Raw genomic sequence first — 6,000 nt, 5'->3', positions numbered from 1 at the left:
TTCTGATATAAAATATTTTCTCATTCTTTTTTCTTAATGAATTCTTTTTAATAAAATATGTCATTTTTATTTTTAAATGTGTTAAAATATTTTTTTTCTCTTTCTCTTTCTCTCTTTTATTTTTGTTTCAACTAAATTGATCCCGTATATTTCTTCTTTTTTATTTAACCAAAATTTTTTTATCTATATATTCCTTTATTTTTTTTCAATTATTTTCTCATAAAATATATTCTCATTTTTTATATTAACTGAATTTTTTTTTATATTCCTTTTTTCTAATTAAAAATATTTTAAATCACTTTTCATTTTAATGTGAATAATGTACTTTTATATTTTTTTTCTAATAAAATTATATTCTCTATTTTTATTATATATAACTGAACTTTTTTTTGCTGTATATTTTTTTTCAGTAACACATTTCTCATTTTTTTAATTGAATTTTTTTTGTGTATTTGTTTTCTCATTTAAAATTTTCTCATTTTTTTTATTTAATGGAATTTTTTTTTGTGTATATATTTTCATACATTTTAATTTTTTCTTATTTTTATTTTTATAAATATTTATTTTATATATTACAATTATAATAATTTTATTTTTTTATTATTTTTTTTTTTTTTTATGTAAAATTTTTCCATTTGCCACACATGTTTAATGTGTATATAATATTTATTATGCTCTTTATTTGTTAAGCTTTTTTTTTTATAGTGAATTTGTTTTAATATATTTATTCATACAAAAAAAAAAGTTAATACATATGTATTATATATTAATTTTTGCTATTTTAATTTTTGTGTTATTTTATATATATGTGCATATGTAGATATGTACATAATATATATATATACCCTTAGTATATATCATATATATTTATTTATTTATGTGTATTTATGGTTATTCATCTTATTTATTTATTTATTTTTAGTGTTGCTATTAAAAAGTATAAAGTTTAACCTTTATTTAAATCATATAAGTTAATTTCCTACTCTTTAAGTAATATGTTAATATTTTTCTAAAACGAAAAAAAAGATTTTAAATATATATTTATATAATATACATATTAGCTTTTTATATTTTCCAACTTTCTTCTAAAGGCCTCATAAGATGTTGGAAAATAAAAATTCATATCTATAAGTGATAATTTATAAGAATTACACATTTACATAATAAAATATGTTATTCATATATATATATATATATATAATATATTTATACATAAAAAAAAATCATATAAATAAATATATATTTTTTTTATATTAAATATAATTATAATATATATAGAATGAAATATAATATTTTTCTTTCATGAATTATTATAAATATTAAAACGAATATATACATATATAATTTTTATATAATATATTGCACTTATATATAATACATGTTATATGACACATAGGCTTATATTGTAAATATCTCTGTTTGGTAAAATAAATTCATTATCCTATGAGCATTACATACTTCAAATATATATTATAAAAATTAAATTCTCGTATTCCTGTAATATTCTTTATTCTCTTAAATACCATTATAATATGTTATATTTAGAGTATTTCAACTATTCTGATATTTTATATTATTTCATAAATCTTATAATTATTCTATATATATATTTTTTTATTTCTATACATCCTGACATACTTACTAAAAACAAAGTTGCCTAGCACACTATAAATAAAACCCACCCAAATCTTCTCTTCCCTTATCTTTAATAAAAAAAAGAAATATATAAGAACAAATTTATTGAGATAAAAAGAATATATAGTTAAAAAAAATTGTGTTGAAATAGAAAAAAGAATATATGGAAAGAACTTTGTTAAAAAATGGAATATATAGTTATAACAATTTGGTGAAACAAAAAAGAATATATGGGAACAACTTTATTAACAATTGGAATATATAGTTACACATTTGTTGAAAAAAGAAATATGAACATAAAAATATTATGTTAAAATAAAAGGAATATATAGTTGAAAAAAATTTGTTCAAATAATAAGTATATAGAAATAATTCTTTTGTAATAGAAAAAAGAAATATATGGAAATAAATTTGTTATAATAAAAAAGAAATATATAGATATATATTTGTTAAAATAAGTATATGTGAAAAGAAAATTGTTGAAATAAAAAAGTATATGGGAATAAATTTGTTGAAATAAAAAAAAGAATATATGGGAAAAATTTAGTTGAAATAAAAAAAAAAGAATATATATAGGAACATAATTTGGTGAAATGATAAGTATATGTAGGAACACATTTGTTAGAAATAGAAAAAAATATACTTCAACAATTTTGTTGAAATAAAAAAAGGAATATATAGTTGAAAAAAATTTGTTCAAATAAAAAGAATATATTTGGGAACAATTTAGTTGACATAAAAAAAAGGAATATATAGGAACATATTTCTTAAAATATGTATATGTGAAAAGAAAATTGTTTAAATAATAAGTATATGGAAATAAATTTGTTGAAATAGAAAAAAGAAATATATAGATAAAAAAAATTGTTAAAAAATGGAATATATAAAAATAATATTGTTAGAAAAATAACAATATAAAAACACATTTGTTAAAAAATGGAATATATAGATGAAAATATTTCAGAAATTCAAAATATAAATAAAAATATAAATTTAAAAAAAAATAAAATAAAATAAAATAAATTCATTAACAAAAAATAATGAGACATTTTATGAAAAAAAGAATATAAAAAAAAAGGAGAACAAATTTTATGAGAACAAAAAAAATATATATAAAAAAATTGTTAACATTTAAAAAAAGAAATAACATTGAAAAAAAAAAAACAATTGAAAATAAAATTGAGTTAAAATACAAAATGAGGAATTTTATCAGAAAAAAAAAATATAAAAACAATTCATTTAAATAAAAATGATGAAAAGAAATATTAAGTTAAAATAAAAATATATATATATATATATATATATATAATTAAGTTAAAATAAAAAATGAGAAAAAATATTATTAATTAAATAAAAAAGAAAAAATAAATTACCTATATATATATTTATATATAAACCCCAACACATATATAAACCCCTACACATATATAAACCCCAACACATACATATACACCACATATAAACCCCTACACATATATATACACCCAACACATACATATATCCCCACATATATACCCCACTCACACATATATATATATCCCCCCCACATATACATACCCCACGAAGATATATATCCGGACACACAAATATCTCTAAATATATATATTTTGGATATATATATACATATACATATATACATGATATAGAAACATAAACGCATATATATACACATTATATATACATATAAGCGTATATATATGCATATATGTTCCTATATTGTGCATATATGTATATGTATATATATATTCAAAATATATATTTATAAATATTTGTGCGCGGTCGCCCCTCCCACGGGGGATATACATCTTCGTGGGCGGTAGTATATGTGGGGGGGATATATATATATGTGTGAGTGGGGTATATATGTGGGTATACGTGTATGTGGTATACGTGTATGTGTATATGTATGTGTGGTATATGTGGTATATATTTGGGTATATGTGTATATGTGGGTTTTTTTTGTGTTTTAATATATATGTGAAGAGAAATAAATTATATATATATAGAATGAAGTTAAAATATTCAAAAAAAAAAAAATTCAGAGAGAGAAAAAAAAAAAAAAAAAAATTGAAAATAAAAATGAAATTTAAAAATTATTTTAAATACAAATAAAAATGAGTTAAAATATAAAAAAAAAAATATAAAAAAAAAATTTAGTTAAAATAAAAAATTAGAAATTTTATCCTAAAAAAAAAATATAAAAACAATTCATTTAAATAAAAATCATGAGAAAAAAATGGAGATAAAATAAAAATGAAAACTTTTATCAGAAAAAAATTGAAAATAAAATTGAGTTAAAATAAAAAAAGGAAAAAACAATTCATTTAAAATAAAAAATGAGAAATTGTTTTAAATAAAAAAAAATATAAAAACCATTCATTTAAATAAAAATAATGAGAAAAAAATGGAGTTAAAATAAAAAATGAGAAATTTTATGAAAGAAAAATGAAGTTAAAATAAAAAATGCGAAAAAAAAAAAAAAAAATTACCTATATTTATTTACATATATATATATATATATTCCAATACCTATATACCTATACCCACACATATACATATATATATTCACATACATATATGTGTTTGTTTTTCTTAGAAAAAACCCCCGACTACCTCTACGGATATTTTTCGTGTGCTTGAAATACCCCAAAATGATGAGGCCATTCCGACAAAAACATCAACAAATAGATACATACCTTATAGTCGTTATAAAGGAAAAACATACATATATGTGGAAAATGATAATGATAGTGACAACTATGTGGTAACAACTGATACATCTGATATAACTTCATCATCAGAAAGTGAATATGAAGAGATGGATATAAATGATATATATCCATATAAATCGCCAAAATATAAAACTTTAATTGAAGTAGTACTAAAACCAACAAAACAACCAAGTGGTACCATACCTAGTGATAATACACCAGGTGATATACCAAATAGTGGTACCATATATAGTGACAAACCTAGTGATATACCTAGTGATGTACCCATAGATGAGGAATGGAATGAAGTGAAACATGATTTTATATCGAACATGTTACAAAATGATATACCTGGAAACACCACAAATACACAACCTAACCATGTGGATAATATTGTGAGAGAACAACCTTTTATTACATCTATTCAAGATAGAGTTTTACATGGTGATAGCGCGGTTACATATAATATTGATTGGAATGTTCCCGAAAATGTTAATAGGACTACTAATAATTTGGATGATCCGAAATATTTTTCAAATGATCAATATACTGGAATTGATTTAATTAATGATTCGTTAAACAATGATCAACATTTAGATATATATGATGAATTATTGAAAAGAAAAGAAAATGAATTATTTGGAGCAAAATATCCGAAACATATAAGTTCCAATATTTTTGCTAAACAAATATATGATGATCCTATAAGTAATCAAATAGATTTGTTCCATAAATGGCTAGATATACATAGAAATATGTGTGAAACGTGGAATAATAAAGAAGAAATTTTGAACCAATTGAAGGATGAGTGGAATAATGGAAATAAAGAACATATATTGGGTATACCCTTGAATGATAATGATATTAATAGAATTAATGATGAAAATTATAATATAATTAATACAAACAATCATGAAGGTAATGATAAAACATCTATTGAACAACTTGGATTAACAAATATTTCACCCAATGATCTTCAAACGCAAAATAATGGTTCTGAAACAAGGAATTTACGTACAAATATATCTATGGATATACATTTTGATGAAAATAATAATAATAATGTATTAACCACTGATGTAACACATGAAAACGATCAATTGGAAAATTTTTATAATTCGTGAAGATATTGAAAATAATTAACATGAACAATATGTAGAAAATAATAATTTAATTGATAATAAAGAAAATTATATGAATTTAAAAAGGATTGATTCTAAATAATATATTAATAATAAATTAAAATAAACACTTATTCCAATATGTAATATATCCAATATATAAAATATATCCATATAACGAATTATTTATTTATTTTCTTTTTTTTAATTACTTTTTTCTTTAAAATAAATGTAATTTTTATTTTTTTATTTTTGTTTTTTAATCAGTATCCTTTTTTGTATTTATAATGTTAAGATATATACTTACATTATATAAAACCAAAATATTTTAAATATTTCTTAATTATTTTGTATTATGAAATATTATACAATATATATTTGAACACATATATATTATAATTAAAAAATATTCACAATAATATTATTGTGATAATAAAAATAAAATATCTTAATGTTTTTCTTTTATTATTTTTATTATTAGCATTAATTTTTACCATTATTAGTATGTTATATTTATTTATGAAATATTTATA

At 19.0% G+C, this 6,000-nt stretch overlaps 1 pseudogene, besides 1 other annotated feature; it reads left to right on the top strand.

Moving 5' to 3' along the window:
- The first annotated feature begins 4,231 nt into the window (after nt 1–4,231).
- PADL01_0729600 lies at nt 4,232–5,470 on the top strand (annotated as a pseudogene).
- Nucleotides 4,232–5,470: a sequence feature (erythrocyte membrane protein 1, PfEMP1, putative).
- Nucleotides 5,471–6,000: the final 530 nt, after the last annotated feature.

The sequence above is a fragment of the Plasmodium sp. gorilla clade G2 genome (genome assembly GCF_900097015.1).
Source record: "Plasmodium sp. gorilla clade G2 genome assembly, chromosome: 7".
NCBI lineage: Eukaryota > Apicomplexa > Aconoidasida > Haemosporida > Plasmodiidae > Plasmodium > Plasmodium adleri (nom. inval.).
Note: the sequence above shows the minus strand (reverse complement) of the source record. Positions and strands in the feature narration are given on the sequence as shown.